The 18,254-nt window shown below is 38.2% G+C and overlaps 1 protein-coding gene and 1 pseudogene across 18 annotated transcripts in view; one reads left to right on the forward strand and one right to left on the reverse strand.

The window, feature by feature from the left end:
* PUM1 (pumilio RNA binding family member 1) overlaps positions 1-18,254 on the forward strand; it is a 140,721-nt gene that overhangs the window by 24,397 nt on the left and 98,070 nt on the right. The gene's annotated exons all lie outside the window — the stretch shown is intronic.
* On the reverse strand, positions 7,461-7,553 carry LOC119528315 (annotated as a pseudogene).

Raw genomic sequence — 18,254 nt, forward strand, 5'->3', positions numbered from 1 at the left:
TTCCATGAGCACTAGAAAAGTATGTGTATCCTGGTGATTTGGGATGTAATGTCCTGTATATGTCTGTTAAATCTAATTCATTTATCAGATTGTTTAGGTTTTCAATTTCCTTATTGGTCTTCTGTCTGGTTGATCTATCTATAGGAGAGAGTGATGTGTTGAAGTCTCCCACAATTATTGTGGAAACATCAATTGCTTCCTTTAGTTTTGCCAGTGTTTCTCTCATGTATTTTGTGGCACCTTGGTTGGGTGCATAGACATTTACGATTGTTATTTCTTCTTGCTGAATTGCCCCTTTTATTAGTACATAGTGGCCTTCTTTGTCTCTCAAAACATCCCTGCATTTGAAGTCTATTTTATCTGAGATTAATATTGCTACACCTGCTTTCTTTTGGCTGTAGCTTGCATGAAATATTTTTTTCCATCCTTTCACTTTCAGTTTCTTTGTGTCCCTGTGTCTAAGATGGGTCTCTTGTATGCAACATATTGATGGTTCATTTTTTTTGATCCATTCTGCGAATCTATATCTTTTAATTGGGGAGTTTAATCCATTTACATTCAACGTTATAACCGTGAAGGCATTTCTTGAATCAGCCATCTTATCCTTTGGTTTATGTTTGTCATATTTTTCCCCTCTGTCTATTAATATCCTTTATTGTACCCATACCGAATCTCTTTAGTACTGAACCTTTCTCCAAGTCTCTCTGTCCTTTCTTTGTTTCTCTGTCTGTAGGGCTCCCTTTAGTATCTCCAGTAGGGCAGGTCTCTTGTTAGCAAATTCTCTCAGCATTTGTTTGTCTGTGAAAAATTTAAGCTCTCCCTCAAATTTGAAGGAGAGCTTTGCTGGATAAAGTATTCTTGGCTGGAAATTTTTCTCACTCAGAATTTTAAATATATCGTGCCACTGCCTTCTTGCCTCCATGGTGGCTGCTGAGTAGTCACTACTTAGTCTTATGCTGTTTCCTTTGTATGTGGTGAATTGCTTTTCTCTTGCTGCTTTCAGAACTTGCTCCTTCTCTTCTGTGTTTGACAGTGTGATCAGTATATGTCTCGGAGTGGGTTTATTTGGATTTATTCTATTTGGAGTTCGCTGAGCATTTCTGATTTGTGTATTTATGTTGTTTAGAAGATTTGGGAAGTTTTCCCCAACAATTTCTTTGAATACTCTTCCTAGACCTTTACCCTTTTCTTCCCCTTCTGGGACACCAATGAGTCTTATATTTGGACGTTTCATATTATCTATCATATCCCTGAGGTCCATTTCGAGTTTTTTAATTTTTTTCCCCATTCTTTCTTTTATGCTTTCATTTTCCATTCTGTCATCTTCGAGGTCACTGATTCGTTGTTCAACTTCCTCTAGTCTTGTACTATGAGTGTCCAGAATCTTTTTAATTTGGTCAACAGTTTCTTTAATTTCCATAAGATCATCCATTTTTTTATTTAGTCTTGCAATGTCTTCTTTATGCTCTTCTAGGGTCTTCTTGATTTCCTTTATCTCCCGTACTATGGTCTCATTGTTCATCTTTAGTTCTTTGAGTAGCTGCTCTAGGTGCTGTGTCTCTTCTGGTCTTTTGATTTGGGTGCTTGGGCTTGGGTTATCCATATTGTCTGGTTTTTTCATATGCTTTATAATTTTCTGTTGTTTTTGGCCTCGTGGCATTTGCTGAACTTGATAGGGTTCTTTTAGGATTTGTAGACCAATTGAAGTCCTTATCTCTAATTTATCAGATCTACAGCTTCGTGGAGTACACTTTCTCTAACTAACCAGCAGGTGGCGTCCACGAGCCACCTGTTCTCCACAAGCCAGTTCTCCCCTGCTTAGCCTTTTTGGTGAGTGGGGGAGTGGGTCTTGTGGGGTCCAATTGGTGTACCAAGCTTGCGTGTGTAGTTGGTGTTGCCTGCCCTGTATATGGGGCGTGTTTCTGGGCAGTCGGGGGGGTGTGGTTCTAACAATCAAATCTCCCTGGTGATCCTAGAGTTTTAAAGCTGCTGCAATAGTCTAATCCTTCAGTTCAGTCCTGCCACAGTTTGTCTCTGCCACTGACCCACAAGTCTTTGGTATTGGCGTATGGCTCCTGAGACTTGCAAGTGGGCCCCTCTTCCAGGCCGTGTACCCCGGGTCCTCTGTTGAGGGATGACTGTGCTATGTCACAGGTGAGTGCCGTCCCCCCAGGGCAGTTCTGGGCTGCTGGGCTGTGTAGGGAGACTCCCAGTCTGCTGAAATGATGGCTGAATGGGGCTTTGTTAATTCACACTGCTCCACCTTCCCAACTCTGGGACAATCAGCTGAGGTTGCAGGGAAGGCTAATGTCCACGCCCAGTTTTGTGGTGTGTGCCTGTTATTTGAAGCACTTCCGTCACACTGGGTTGTCTGGGGCAGTTCTGGGCTATGGGGCTGGCGATGGGCAGGAGTGTTTCCTTTCCACCAGGATGATGGCTGTGAGCGGACACCCCCCTTTTCTTGGGAAGTTGTGGTGTTTAGTGAATTTTCTCAGCCACTGGATTATTGCGTTTTGTCTCAGAGCTCTCCTAGTTCTGCTCTTGACTTGACCTGCCCAAATAGCAAGTCTTTGAAGGTTTCTGTATTGGGCTTCTTAGAGTAATTGTTTTAGAAAAAGAAAAAAGGATTAAAAAAAAAAAAACAAAAAAAAAAAGGGCCCTCCTCAGAGATCTAATGGGTTATTGAAATGCTAAGAGACAAAGCAAGCAGGGCCATTAAGGAAAGGTCCACAGGGCAGAGAGATCAGCTTTTCTTCGGGATTTGCATATGCGCCTCAGGGCCCTTCCCCTTTCTGTGTTCACCAGAACTCCAAAAATCCTCCGCTTTTATTTTGGAGTTTTTCGTGTTGTTTTTTTCTATGCCTGTCTCCTCTCTGCTGGGCTGGCTGCTCTCAGATTCTCTGGTGTCTGGTCTCAGTCTATCTATGGTTGGAGTTTGAATCAGTAGAATGAGTTTCCGATAAGGTCTGCCACTGCAGTTCTCCCTTCTCCTTCCTGGAGCTGACAGCCCCTCCTCCCACGGGACTGAGCCTGGCAGGGAGGGGCGCGGGTCCCCTGGCCGCAAAAACTTACAGATTTCGCTGATCTCAGCAGTTCCACGTTTTCATGAGTGTTGTATGAAGTATGCCCAAAGTCAGATTGCTCTGTGGTGTCCAGTCCACGCAGTTCCTGGCTTTCTACCTACTTTCCTGGAGGAGTAACTAAAACATACAGCTCACCAGTCTGCCATCTTGCCGCTATTCAGAATTTATTTGTTTTATATCTTAAAATATATTAACCATCTTTGCAGATAGATAAAAACAAACCAAACAAGAAAAGTCATACAAGTAACTGGGTGTAGAATCAGATTCTTCCCCTATTGGGGTAATTTTTACTGGCACTGAATGTAATTTTGTGTTTCTCAGTATTCTAAATGAACTGAAGACCCTTTCCATGGCCTAATTTCATTCTGTATATTCTCACAAATAGTAATTCTTAACCAAACTATAGGATCTAATAGAAGAGGCAGAGTTTGATAATCTTTTTAGGCACTGTTAAGTATTAATTTGTGTGGCTAGTTTAATTCTTGACAGGATTCTACCTAACTGCTATGTGCAAATAGTAAACCTTAATTTTCTCCTTTTTGAGAACAATTTTGATCTTTAGTTTCTTACTCTTTGGTTTGTATTGTAAGGCTGTGCAGCAGGTCCCTGTAGGGGCGGAAAGGGACTTTAAGTTTTGGAAATTTATTAGACTTTTATTAGATTTTAAATTGGGAGACTACGGGTGACTTGGAACAGTGTTTGAAAATTGGATTTAAAAATCAAATAAAATGTGCTTTTTGCCCTCTTTGGTATTTTTGAATTCTAAAATAAATGCTCACTGAAAACATTTTGGAAAGTATATAAAATTACAAAAAATAAAACCACAGAAGAAACAAACCAAAAACAAATAGCAAACAACTACCTATAATTCATCCTTCTGTTGGAATCTGTTAGTTTAGATTTTGGAATATGTCCATCTAATATCTTTCTTCTAAGCTTTAAAAAATGTTAAATAATTGATCATATATTTATAGATGGGAAAATTTTCTCTTTGGTTGTAACAGGGATAATTGCCTTTTTCTTTTGATAATTGCCTTGTGAGCTGTTTTTCTTTTTTTTTTTTTTTTTTTAATCTGACAGGCAATTTGAATTTTTACTGATTGTATCCTCCTTTTGGTTAACCATCAGAGAGGCTAGAGCTAAATTTATAGCTTATTTCCAGCGATTGTATAGGACTTAACTGCATGCATTTTATACACTAGGTTCTCCTTATTTTCCATTTTTTAGAAAAAATTTTCTCGCTAGTTGATGTTATTTGATTTCATAAGTCATTCTAAATCACTTGTGGAACAAGTTGAGATAAAAATAAAGAAACATTTCTAGGAGTATAATTTTCTATCTTTTTGGTCTAATATTACATTGAAATACTTTCTTATGATAGAAAATTTCTATAAACAATTTAAGGCTACATAATATTCCAGTCCTTATAATATAGCCTCATTTTTTGTAATATTTCCTATTGACTATGATCATTAAGGTTTTTAAATTTTTGCTATTGTAGGTGGTGTTATAATGAATATTTTTGCTTATAAGTACTTGCAGTTTGATTTGTTCTCTTCACTTACATTCTTAGAATGGGAAAAATGTTTTTCCGTGTATAATGCTGTTCTACCCCTTGTGATTTTACTTTTCTCCCATTTTCATTAATATAGAATTTAAATACAGTACAATTCACCAGCTTACATATATTGTTTTGCAGGTTTCTAAACTCAGTTCCTTTATTCCTCCAAATTCCCTGGTGCCTTTTTGTAGTCAACTCTTACCCTAACTCCCAGTCACTGGTAACCAGTAATCTGTTCCCTCTCCTTGTAGTTTTGCTTTTTTCTAAATGTCATATAAATGGAATCATATAGTATGTTTCTTTAACTCAGAGTAATTTCATTTATATATCTATATATAATTATAACAGTAGATTGGTCCTTATTGCTGATTAGTATTCCATTATATGGTTGTATGACAGTTCATTTATCCATTCTGTGTGCTTAATTTTAATTCTCTTGGTTAGCTGGAGTGCTTGCTACAGTAATTATTTGAAAGAGGGCATATGGGCAGCATATTTTATTACTACTTTTATATCTTATCTTTCTATGGCCTTTATACATGAAAAGCTTTGGGGCAGGGCATAAAATCTTTGGGCCATATACTCCTAGATCTTATTTCACTGTTTGACATGTAGTGTTTTAGAGAACCAAGGATTAACTGTTTGCTGTGTTTTATTTTTTCCCCTGCTGGGATATTTATGGAATTCTCCAATCTTAGGAAAGTTTTGTCAGGATGTGATGTTTATTTATTATGTGGGTGAGACATTTTGATCTGCATTCTTCAGTCTCCTTTGGATATGTATTTGATTATTAGTTTTAGTGTTTTTGCTTAGGAACTATCATTTTTAAGTTGTAACTTATTTCTTCATAGCCGTCATTCTTTTTTAAGGTTTTCTTGCCTGCCATTTTTTCCTTTTTTTAGTTAGAAAAGTTGTAGGTTTACAGAAAAATCATGCAGAAAATACAGTGTTCCCATATACACCCCTATTATTAACACCTTGCATTAGTGTGATACATTTGTTACAATTGAGAAGATATTATTATAATTGTACTGTTAACTATAGTTCATGGTATTTACATTAGGGTTCCCTGTTTGGGTTGTATAGTCTTTTTTTTTTTTTTTAATTTAATTTTTATTCTAGTAGCATGTTCAACCTAAAATGGCCCCTTTTTACCACATGCAGATATATAATTCATTGTTGTTAATTATGTTTACAGTGTTGTGCTACCATCAACCATCTTGTCATTGTTTTGAATTGTGGAAACATAAATATAATAAATTGCCCATTTTAACCATTTTTAAATGTACAATTCAGCGGCATTAATTACTTTTACAGTGCTGGTTACAATCACCACTTTCCATTACTAAAACTTTTTCATCACCCAAAACAAACTATTATTAAGCAATAACAATCATCTTTTTTTAAAAATGAAATTTTGATTTAGGTAATTGTCAATTCACATGCAATTGTAGGAAATCTGCCTCTTACACACTTTGCCCAGTTTCTTCAAATGGTAACATTTTGCAAAACTGTAGTATAGTATCATAACTAGAATATTGACATTGATGCAATCTATTCAGTCTTACTCGTGCTTTCCCCAGTTTCACTTGTACTCATTTGTGTGTGTGTTAAGTTCAGTACAATTTTATTATCGATGTAGGTTGGTGTATCTCCCACCACACAGTAAAATACTGAAGTTCCAAAATGACTAGTGCCACTGTGTTGCCCTTTTATAACTGTACCAGTTTACTCTCCCTTTTCTTCTCTCCATCCCTTATGTCCTTAATCCCTGACAACTGTTAATCTAGCCTCCATTTCTACAATTTTTTGTTTCAGAAATGTTAAAAAACTATGTAAGTGGAAATCATATAGTATGTACCTGTTGGAGATTGGCTTTTTTTTTTTTTTTTTTTCTTTCTTTCTTTCAGCATCATTCTTGGGAGAGTCATGCAAGTTGTATGTATTGATAGTTTCTTTTTGCTGCTGAGTAGTATTCCATGGTATGGACGCATGGCAGTTTGTTAAACCATTCACCTTTGAAGTCCACTTTTGGCTATTACAAATAATAATTGCTGTGAACATTTCATGCACGGGTTTTGTATGGACATGGTTTCATTTCTCTGGGATAAGTGCCCAGTAGTGCAAGTGTTGGGTAATACAGTGGTTATATGTTTAGTTTATAAAGAAGGTGTCAAATTGTTTCCAAAGTGGCTGTTCCATTTTGCATTCCCACTAGCAATGCTTGAGTGATCTAGTTTTTCTGCACCCTGCCAGCATTTGATGTTAGCAATATATTTTTTTAAGGGTGAGGCTCTTCTTTTTTTTAATTAGAGAAGTTGTGGGACTATTTTTTATTTTAGCCACTCTAATAGTTGTGTAATGATATCTTATTGTGATTTTATTTTGCATTTCTGTCATGGTTAGTAATGTTAAACATCTTTGCATATGAGCAATTAATTATCTTTTCTTTCAAAAGTGTCTTGTCATAGCTTCATATGACCTCAATTATTAATCAGTCCACTGAATTCTGTTTGATAGGTTTTTCCCTGTTTCCTTTATCCAAATAACATTTGTGGAAGTTTTATTTAAAAATTTGATAAGAAGTCTTTGTCTGATTTATGAATTAACAGTGACTTAGCATATATTCATTGAGAAAAATTCAAGGAGAGGCTTATTTATTTTTTTAGCCTCTTTTTTTGGAAATAATTTCAAACTTACTGGACAGTTGCAAAAATATTATACAGGCCTTATACTGAGAACGCCAACATACCCCACCCAGATAACCAGATCTTACCAACTTTTTTTTTTTTTTTTTTTTTTTTTTTTTTTTTAGTTTAAATATGGAATGTTTCACAAATTTGTATGTCATCTTTGCACAGGGGCCATGCTTTATCGTTCAAATTTTAGTATATGTGCTGCTGAAGTATGCCCTCTACTAACTTTTAATGTTTTGCCACAGTTTGTCATATTATTCTATCTAGCTGTCTGTGTATCTGTTTTCTAAACATTTGAGAGTAGGTTGTATACATCATGCTCCTTGAACACTTTGTACTTTCATGTATGTTTCCTAAGAACTAGGATAATCATGTATGTAACCACCTTAAGTAAAATTGTCAAATTCAAGAAATTTGACGTTGGTATAAGAAAAGATTATTTTTTAACCAGGGGTTGGCAGACTGTAACCAATAGGACAACTCTGGCTTGCTGCCTGTTTGTATATGACTCTTGCACAAAGAATGGTTTTAGGCTTTAAAATATTTGAAGAATAAAAACCAAAGATGTTGACAAAGACCCTATGTAGGCCTCAAAGCCTAAATTATTTACCATCTGGCTTGTTACAGAAAATGTTTGGCAACCCATTATTGTGTGTTTTTTTTAGTAGCAGCTTTATAGAGATATTATTCACATATTATAAAATTCATCCTTTTAAATGTACAGTTCAGTGGTTTTTAGTATATTCAAAAAAAAAGTTGTACAACCATCACCACTAACTCCAGAACATCACTCCCAAAAGAATCCCATACCCATTAACAGTCAGTGCCCATTTCTCCCTTTCCCCAGCCCCTGCAACAACTAATTTTCTCTTGGTCTCTGTGGGTTTGCCTTTCATATAAATGGAACCCAATGGGTGGCCTTTTTTCCCCCCATGTTTATAACAACTTTATTCATAATCACTAAAAACTGGAGACAGTACGTATGTCCATCAGTAGGTGAATGGTTGAACAAACTGTGGCACATCGATATAATGAAATACAACTTGGCAATCAAAAGTAATAAACTAATAACATACAACAGTGTTACTGCATCACGAAAGCATTTTGCTAAGTGAGAGAAGTCTGACATGAAAGGTTGCATATTATATATGATTCTGTTTATATGACATTCACTACAAGGGAAAACTAGAGCCAGAAATCAGATGATGGTTGCTGGGAGTGGTGGGATGGCAGTGACTATAGAGTGACACAAGAGACCGTGGGGGTGATGGAAATACTAGGTGTGCATTCTTGTCTATACACTTCTGTACAATGGGTGGCCTTTTGTGACTGATTTCTTTCACTTTTCATGTTTTCAAGGTTCATTCAAGTTGTGGCATGTACCAGTACTGCATTCCTTTTTATGACTGAATGGTATTTAAATTTATGGATATATCATGTTTTGTTGATGGATATTTGCGTTTCTACTTTTCCAGTTATCTTTTATAATTTTATCCTTGTTCTTTTCCTCTGGTTTAAGTTCTTAGGTTTGTTTTCATTATCATTGAATTGATTTACTTCTCTTAACTGTCTTGTAGATTTTACTTTTGCTACAAATTTTTACATTTCCTGTATCTTTCCTAATCTTAGTTCTTTTTTTTTTTATGAGTTTTGCTTGTCTTGACCTATTTTTCATAAAAGCTTTCTATTTCTGCCACATAGATGTTCTCTCCTTTTGTTCTATTGAGGATTTCAAGTAGTTTTCTAAATATGTACGTATCTGTTTATTTTCCTCCAATAATAAATCATTTTCAGATGTCTTCACTTATAAGTCTTGAGGATGAAATTCTCTTTCTGTAGTTAACTGTCTCCTTATAGTCTCAAGATGATTCGTTTCCTTTTGATCATCATTATCATTAGTTAACATAGAAGAATGCTAGTGTTTTGCCCACAGTTGGGCTGTGTAGGGGGTTGTTCTCTTCAGATATGTAGCTAAATGACAGGGTAATTTGCACGAGTCCTTTCTCAGTTGTTGGTTTCAGGCAACTTTGTTGTATCTGTATGAATTTTTTCTTTTTTCTTTTTTCTTTTTTTTTTTTTTTACCTTTATTGCATGAAGAGTTGGGAGTACCCACACACAGTTTGATCCCCGAAGGGGGAAGACTGACTTTGGAGTCTGTCTGCCTGTGTAACTTTGGACAAATTATTTAACCTTTCTCTGCCTTAGTTTCCTATTCAGTTTAAAAATAGGGGGGTGGGAGGATAATAGGAATTGTCTTATAGGTTGAAATTAAATAATGCAGAGTTCTAATTAAGAAATAGTCAATAAATACTAGCTTTTATAACAGTTATATATGGAATATACCTAAGGTTCATTTTGTGTCTTTTCGTTTTGTTTCTTTTGTTTCTTTTCACAGGGCTCTTCTCCTTGTGGGAACCATCCTTGGATATGCCATAACTAACTAACTTAACCTTTTTATTTACTATTTGATATTCCACCCCACCCACTTCTTACTTCTTATTGTTAAAAATAACTGCACACTGAATATCTGTGCTAATAAAGTGTATTCTTTATTTTGGTTCTTTAAGATCTGTGTCTAGAAAGTGATTATTGGTTTTAAAGCTATTAATATCTTAAAAACTCATTATAAATGGTGCCAAATTTATTTTCAGAAGATGCTTTTTGATTTTTTGGTAGGCATTATAGAAAATGTAGAAACTGTTGAAGAGTTTTAAGTTTTCAACGTTTGTGTTTATTATCTTCCAGTCTTATGTTTGTGTATGTCTCTGTCTATATGGAGATACATATCACTTTTTATATATAGTAGATTTGTGTATAGTAGTAGATATGTAGTTTACATTTAAGTAGACTACATTTGTATATGGTAGTAGATTTGTAGTCTGCATTTTTTTTTTTTTTTTTTTTTTGGATCTCTAATATGATAGGCTCAAAATATAAAACTATCTCCATAGCTTTTAATTTGCATTTCCTAAGTTAAGATCTTTTCATATTTAAGAACCATTTGTATTTCTTTTCTAAGAAACTATTCACATCCTTCATTCATTTTTTAAAATCTTCTCTAAATTCTAGATAATAGAAAATTTAACCTTTTGACTGTGATGAGTCACAATGTTCTGTGTTCACTCCCCCCACCAATTCTGCCATTTTTTTGACCTAGCTTTAAGTTTTTGACCTACAGAATCTTCTTTTTTCCCCCAAATGTATCAAATATTTCTCTTTGTTTCTCTTACAAGTTTGAGTTTGGTGTCTGTTCCAGTTTGGTAATGCTGCCATTATGCAAAATACCAGAAATGGATTGGCTTTTATAAAGAGGGTTTATTTGGTTACAAAGTTAGAATCGTCTGGCCATGCAAATGTCCAAACAAAGGCATCAACAGTAGGGTACCATCACTGAAGGATGGCTGATGGGGTCAGGAAAATCTCTGTCAGCTGGGAAGGTATGTGGCTGGTATCTGTTCCAGGGTTCTAAGGGTCTGGGGGTGTTCTCTTAGTTTATCCCAGGGCAAACTCTGGGCTTCATCTCTTAGCTAAATGTCCTTCTGTCTGCATTTCCAGGCATGTCTAAGCATTGGCTTCAGCTTCTGGGGACAAACTCTGGGCTCTCGTATCTCCAAAACATCAGCAAAACTCTGCTTTCAATGGCTATCTCCAAAATGTCTCTCTCAGCATCAGCCAACATCTGGGGTCTGCAACTCCAAACATCTCTTGAGCTAAGCCAGCAAGTGTCTGGATCCCTCTCTCTCTGGCTAAGAGAGAGAGAGGATCTGTAGTCTGCATTTTAAAGTCCTTACACCTGTAAGCATTTTCCTCTGTTTAAAACTTTTGAAAGCATTGTAAGTAGCTGCATAAGATCCTATAGATACGTATGTACTGTATTTAATAATTCTTGATATATTTAGACTTTACCACTTTCCCTTTACAGCACCAAGGTGAAGATCTTTGATAACAAATCTTTGCCCATATTACTGATCATTTACTTAATCTAAATTCCTGGAAGTGGAACTAATGGATGAAAGGGCATGAACGTTTATAAAACTTGTCACATTTCTTTCCAGAAAAGTCAAGATAAGCCTGGTAAAGTATTCTTTTAAGCAGGTTAAGAACCATTTTTAGAAAGCTGACTTTAAAAAGCCCCATTTCTATTATTTTTTTCACTCTTAAGCCTAAGAGTAATTTCTCACAATAATTACAAATAATTTAATAATTATTAAATAATTAAATAAATAAATAAAATAATTAAAATTGTACAAATAATTACAAATAATTTGTGTGTAATGCTGTCATGTTTTTAATACTGTTAGATGCTGTGGGAGTTACTTTTAGGGAGATGACACAAACTGCTATTGCACTGTTGGTAAGGTTCAATTTTGCCACTACTAGATATTATTTCAGGGTTAAGGAAAGAGCAGAAAGATTTGTATATTATGCTCTTCAAACCTTATTCTACTTTTATCCAACTCATCATCTCTCAAAAAGTAGAGTGCAACTAGAAAAGTAGTCACATGTTAAAAGTTTTTTTCCCCTTGTTTAAGTAATCCCCCCCGCCCCCCCCATCTGTGGAGTCCTAACACCATAGGCATGCCTAGTACCCAATATTTTCTCCTCCAAACTTAATTTTTCATAATTGGTTATCACTTTTTATCTAAGTTGTATGCTTCTTAAAAATATTTGCTGTCTTTTAATTTCCAGAAAATATGTATCAGTGGAAGGCCCACAGTTTGTTTTTTTTCACACACTATTCTTTAGGAAGAACTTCTTGAAAACTCTTTATTCTTACTATCTTTTTTTTTTAATTTAAAGTAATTGTAGGTTTACAGAAAAATCGCGCAAAAAGTAGCTTCCATATATTCCTCTCTCATGCATAGTTTTCCCTATTATTAATACATTTTGCATTAGTGTGGTGCCTTTGTTACAATTGTTGAATCAATATTATTATAACTATACTATTAATTATACCTATAGTTTACATTAGGACATTAGGGCTCACTCTTTGTGTTGTGCTGCTCTTTGTTTTTTTTGTTTTTTTTTTGTTTATTTGTTTTTAAATTCTAGTGACCTATATACAATGTCAAATTTCCCATTCTGTCCAGTTTCAAATATACTCTTCGGTGGTGTTATTTACAGTCACAAAGTTGTGCCTCCATCATCACCATCCATTGCCAAAACTTTTCCATCAACCCCAATAGATGCTCTGTACCGATTAAGCATCAATCCCCCATTTTCTAGCACTACCTGACCCCTTGTAATCTAAATTCTAATTTCTGATTTTGTGAATTGCATATTCTCCTTATTTCATATAAATGAGATCATATAATATTGTCCTTTTGTGTCTGGCTTATTTTACTCTATGTGATGTTTTCAAGGTTCATCCATGTTGTCTCATGCATCAGAACTTCATTCCTTTTTATGGCTGAATAATATTCCATTGTATGTGTATACCATATTTTGTTTATCCATTCATCTGTTGTTGGACATTTGGGTTGCTTCCGCCTTTTGGCTGTTGTGAATAATGCTGCTGTGAATATCAGTGTGCAAATATCTGTTCTAGTCCTTGCCAACTATCTTTTAGTTGAACACAAGGGTTGACAAAATGAATCTTGAAATAAATTAATATTAACAAAATTTTAGAAAAGCCAATTCTGTGCTGTTTTTGAGAACAAGTATTTGTAATTTTACATTACTTTCAAAGGTTGTTGTACTTTGCTAGTAAGATTGTTCCTGGCTCCCATGATGGTATTAAAAATTTCTCCTTCCTTCCTTCCTCCCTTCCTTCCTTTGTTCCTTCCTTCCTTTCTTTTCTTTCATGTGTAAAGAATCTGCTACCATTAGATTTGCCACAGCCTGATTTAAGAACATTTGGATGAACATTTTTGAGTTGTATTTTTTGCTTTTTCATTTGTCATCACTTGGGTTTGGTATTTCAGGATGAAACTTTACTGATAATGAAGACCCTTTGTTGTATTCTTCATATACAAATAATCTTTTGATGCAACTGCAGTGTTCTATGTTTGAAAATAATTTCATTAGACGTTACATTTTTTGCCATTTTGTTCTTCAGAAACTCAGGAAGAAACCAATTAGATAGATGTCTATAAAGAGTAGTTAACTCATACCTTTCCAGACAAGCAAAGATGAGATTTATCATTATCTGTATTAGTTAGGGTTCTCCTTGGAAACAGAATCAATGAGAGATGTCTCTGATTATCAAATTGTAAAAGTGACTCATGCAACTGTGGGACCACACGAGTCCAAATTCTGCAGAGCCGTCAACAAGCTGTCAACTCCAAGGAAGACGTCTGACGTACTCCTTGGGAAAAGAACCAACAACTTTGACGAACTCCTCAGGAAACGAACCGGCAACTTCCACGAGCTCCCCAGGAAATGCTTCACTGAGCAGCCGAGCTCCCCAGGAAATGCTTCACTGAGCAGCCGGAAGAAGAAAGTGAAGGTTCTCTAACCATCTGGCTTATAAGCCTCCAACTGATCACCCGGACCAAATCCAGCCAATTGCATTCTCTCATTGTGGAAGGCACGCTCCTTGATGAGTCATCAGTCAGCCGCAGTCAATTGACTGATGATCCAACAAACCGGCTGATCACCCAGACCAAATCCAGCCAATTGCATTCTCTCACTGTGGAAGCACGCCCCTTGATGAGTCATCAGTCAGCTGCAGTCAATTGACTGATGATCCGACAAACCAGCCCGTTGGTTTATTAACCAGCCTCAAATATCCTCACAGCAATCGTCAGGCCAGTGCCCGCTTGACCAGAAAGCTAGGCCACCTAGCCAAGTTGACACATGAACCCAACCATTGCAGTCCACCCCTTGTCAACTTGGCAGTTGTACACATCACCTAAAACCATACCTTCAAAATGAACATTACAGCTTATGCCATATGATAAGGGGATAAGACAGAGAAGAAAGCAAAAATATTTTCTTTACAGACAAATACAAACATAATCATAACAAAACGAGGAGGAAATATTCATGTCATCATAGTCCTCATTTCTGTAACTGGTCACATGGCCGTAGTTCATATTTATCACGACCTTCTTCTACTACCCATTCCATGTTCCCTTTACCCTCAGCAAGCACTTCAGCTGGCCGTGGTTCTTTGCCTGGTAGGGTGACCCAAACCTTTATTCCTGAAGTTTCTTGGCCATTGGTAGTCCTGCCTGGATTGGGTTGTTGCAGTTTTCCATTGACTTGAATCACGGGGCATGGTAGTACTAAGAGACACCCTAGGGGATCTCCTGTATTCCAGGAAAACCCTTCTTTACTTCCATTGTGTAGTTGCAGTGCTATTTCCCCTTGATAGTCAGGACCAATCACCCCAGCCAATACAGTAATCCCCTTACTTGCCTGTTGATTCAGAGGCATAAGAAGCCCAAAGTGGCCAGGTGGCAGCCTTAACTTCCAGTTCAATGGGATTATTGTTGTGTTTCCTGGTGGAAGCACTCCTCCTTTTGGAACCAAGACTTGTAGACCAGCAGAGCTTAAACTTGCAGGGACAGGAAGCAAAAATTTCCCTAGTGGATCACTAGGAGTGATAGTGAGTGGTGCTACTCCTGTTTCCACCCCTTGATTCCTGGACCCATGAATCCTGGCTATGGGAGAAACAGCACCATAGAGTGGACGCTGATTCAGAGCATACACTGCCTCCTGGAGAACACTGCCCCAACCCTGCAAGGTATTGCCACCTAGTTGGCACCATAATTGAGTCTTCAATAGGCCATTCCACCTTTCTATCAACCCAGCTGCTTCTGGATGATGGGGAACATGGTAAGACCACAGAATTCCATGAGCATGTGCCCATCCCCTCACTTCATTTGCTGTGAAGTGGGTTCCTTGGTCCGAAGCAATGCTGTGTGGAATACCATGACGGTGGATGAGGCATTCTGTAAGTCCACGTATCGTAGTTGTGGCAGAATCATGTCGTGCAGGGAAGGCAAACCCATATCCGGAGTATGTGTCTATTCTAGTAAGAACAAATCGCTGCCCTTTCCATGATGGAAGTGGTCCGATGTAATCAACCTGCCACCAGGTAGCAGGCTGATCACCCCGAGGAATGGTGCCGTATCGGGGACTGAGTGTGGGTCTCTGCTGCTGGCAAATTGGACACTCAGCAGTGGCTGTGGCCAGGTCATCCCTGGTGAGTGGAAGTCCATGTTGCTGAGCCCATGCATAACCTCCATCCCTACCACCATAACCACTTTGTTCATGAGCCCATTGGGCAATGATAGGAGTTGCTGGGGAAAGAGGCTGATTGGTATCCACCAAACGGGTCATTTTATCCACTTGGTTATTAAAACCTTCTTCTGCTGAAGTCACCCTCTGGTGAGCATTCACATCGGACACAAATATCTTCATGTTGTTTGCCCGCTCAGAAAGGTCTATCCACATACCCCTTCCCCAGACTTCTTTGTCACCAATCTTCCAATCATGTTCCTTCCAAGTCCCTGACCATCCAGCCAAACCATTAGCAACAGCCCAGGAATCAGTATATAGATGCACCTCTGGCCAGTTCTCCTTCCAAGCAAAGTGAACAACCAGGTGCACTGCTCGAAGTTCTGCCCACTGGGAGGATTTCCCCTCACCACTGTCCTTCAGGGACATCCCAGCAAGGGGCTGCAGTGCTGCAGCTGTCCACTTTCAGGTGGTGCCTGCATATCGTGCAGAACCATCTTTAAACCAGGCCCGAGTCTTCTCTTCCTCAGTCAACTGACTGTAAGGAACTCCCCAAGATGCCATAGCTGTGGGCTGGGAAAGAGAAGGTAAGGTGGAAGGAGTGGGGGCCATGGGCATTTGGGCCACTGTCTCATGTAACTTACTTGTACCTTCAGGACCTGCTCGAGCTCTATCTCGTATATACCATTTCCATTTTATGATGGAGTGCTGCTGTGCACGCCCAACTTTATGGCTTGGTGGGTCAGATAACACCCAGCTCATGATAGGTAACTCAGGTCTCATGGTAACTTGGTGGCCCATGGTTAAGCGTTCTGTCTCTACTAAGGCCCAGTAGCAGGCCAACAGTTGTTTCTCAAATGGAGAGTAGTTATCTGCAGAGGATGGTAAAGCTTTACTCCAAAATCCTAAGGGCCTGCGTTGTGATTCTCCTATAGGAGCCTGCCAAAGGCTTCAAACAATATGTCTATTTGCCACTGACACTTCCAGCACCATTGGATCCCCTGGATCATATGGTCCAAGTGGCAGAACAGCTTGCGCAGCAGCCTGGACCTGTTGCAGAGCCTCATCTTGCTCCAGTCCCCACTCAAAACTAGAAGCTTTTCTAGTCACTCGGTAAATGGGCCGGAGTAGCACACCTAAATGAGGAATATGTTGTCTCCAAAACCCAAAGAGGCCAACTAAGCGTTGTACCTCTTTTTTGGTTGTAGGAGGGGCCAGATGCAGCAGCTTATCCTTCACCTTAGAAGGAATATCTCAACAGGCCCCACACCACTGGACACCTAGAAATTTTACTGAGGTGGAAGGCCCCTGTATTTTTGTTGGATTTATCTCCCATCCTCTGCCACGCAAATACCTTACCAACAAATCTAGAGTAGTTGCTACTTCTTGCTTACTAGGTCCAATCAACATGATATCATCAATATAATGGACCAGTGTGATGTCTTGTGGGAGGGAGAAATGATCAAGATCCCTGCGGACAATATTATGACATAGGGCTGGAGAGTTGCTATAACCCTGAGGTAGCACAGTGAATGTAAACTGCTGGCCTTGCCAGCTGAATGCAAACTATTTCTGGTGGTCCTTGCTGACAGCAATTGAGAAAAAAGCATTTGCCAGATCAATAGCTGCGTACCAGGTACCAGGGGATGTGTTGATTTGCTCAAGCAATGATACCACATCTGGGACAGCAGCTGCAATTGGAGTCACCACCTGGTTAAGCTTACGATAATCCACAGTCATCCTCCAAGACCCATCTGTTTTCTCCACAGGCCAAACAGGAGAGTTGAATGGGGATGTGGTGGGAATCACCACCCCGCATCCTTCAAGTCCTTAAGAGTGGCATTAATCTCTGCAATCCCTCCAGGAATCCGGTATTGCTTCTGGTTCACTACTTTGCTAGGCAGGGGCAGTTCTAGTGGCTTCCACTTGGCCTTTCCCACCATAATAGCCCTCACTCCAGGAATCAGGAACCAATGTGAGGATTCTGCCAGTTGCTGAGTATGTCTGTTTCAATTATGCATTCTGGCACTGGGGAAATAACCACAGAATGGGTTCGGGGACCCACTGGACCCACTGTGAGACGGACCTGGGCTAAAACTCCATCAATCATCTGACCTCCATAAGCCCCAACTCTGACTGGTGGACCAGAGTGACGTTTTGGGTCTCCAGGAATTAATGTCACTTCTGACCCAGTGTCTAATAATCCACGAAATATCTGATCATTTCCTTTTCCCCAATGCACAGTCACCCTGGTAAAAGGCCGTAGGTCCCCCTGGGGGAAGGCTGGGAGGAAGATTAACAGTATAAATTTTTGGCAGTGTGACAGGGTCCTTCTCCAAGGGTACCCTGCCTTCCCTTCATTCAAGGGGCTCTGGATCTGTAAACTGTTTTAAATTTTCTGTTAGATTTTTTCATTTCAATTAGTATCTTTTGGCAATAAAGTTTCAGCTTGATCATAATTGGTGAAATTGTGAATGAGGAGACTGGCAGAACCAACAATTTTGAAGTCTTTATAGTTAAAGGTTTTTGTTACAGGATATGAAAACTGATTTTGAAAATATATTTAGTCTTTTTACTTTCTAAATTGCTTTCATATCTAGGAGGTGCTGGTGTTTACATGAGGTAATCTGGTAGCAAAAATAGTTGAGGTAAATTAATTGCAGTTTATTTTCATCCTTTGTATCTGTTAACCATCATAACAGAATGCCAATCAAAGCACTAAATAA

Source organism: Choloepus didactylus, chromosome 2 (assembly GCF_015220235.1).
Source record: "Choloepus didactylus isolate mChoDid1 chromosome 2, mChoDid1.pri, whole genome shotgun sequence".
Classification (NCBI taxonomy): Eukaryota; Metazoa; Chordata; class Mammalia; order Pilosa; family Megalonychidae; genus Choloepus; species Choloepus didactylus.